Genomic DNA, 468 nt, shown 5'->3' with positions numbered 1-468 from the left:
TCTTAAAGGGGCCATGTCTGCAAGCAGACTTTTGCGATTATGGACCTGCTTGCTCTGAATACTAGCACTGGTTTGCTGTGCAGAGGGCACCAGGGACTTAAATGGGGACACTGAGTTGCTGGAGTGAGGACTGAGGGGAGACTCATTCTGTACAGAAATCCCAGCAGTATCTGCTGTCCTCTATTAAGCCTTCCCCACTCCAATGCAGACTTAGCACCACCACTGGGGAGATGTCATTAAACTAGATAATAGAGGTCATTCAGCCAAGAAGTTTCCTTGAAATTTCACCTCCCCCAACTCCTGGACCCACCCAAGCCACATCAGGTTTATTCTTGCTTAGTCAGGTGCACCTTGCTGAGCAGCTCCTAGACTCACACTGGTGGCAGCTGTCCTCAGTTTCTGCTGTGGTCTTTTGAGGCAACTATAAGTACAGCATCAGTGGATTGTTTGCTTAATCTTAACTGGTGG

This window comes from Pteropus alecto, unplaced genomic scaffold, assembly GCF_000325575.1.
Source record: "Pteropus alecto unplaced genomic scaffold, ASM32557v1 scaffold316, whole genome shotgun sequence".
NCBI classification, from domain to species: Eukaryota; Metazoa; Chordata; class Mammalia; order Chiroptera; family Pteropodidae; genus Pteropus; species Pteropus alecto.
This window is presented reverse-complemented; position numbering follows the sequence as displayed.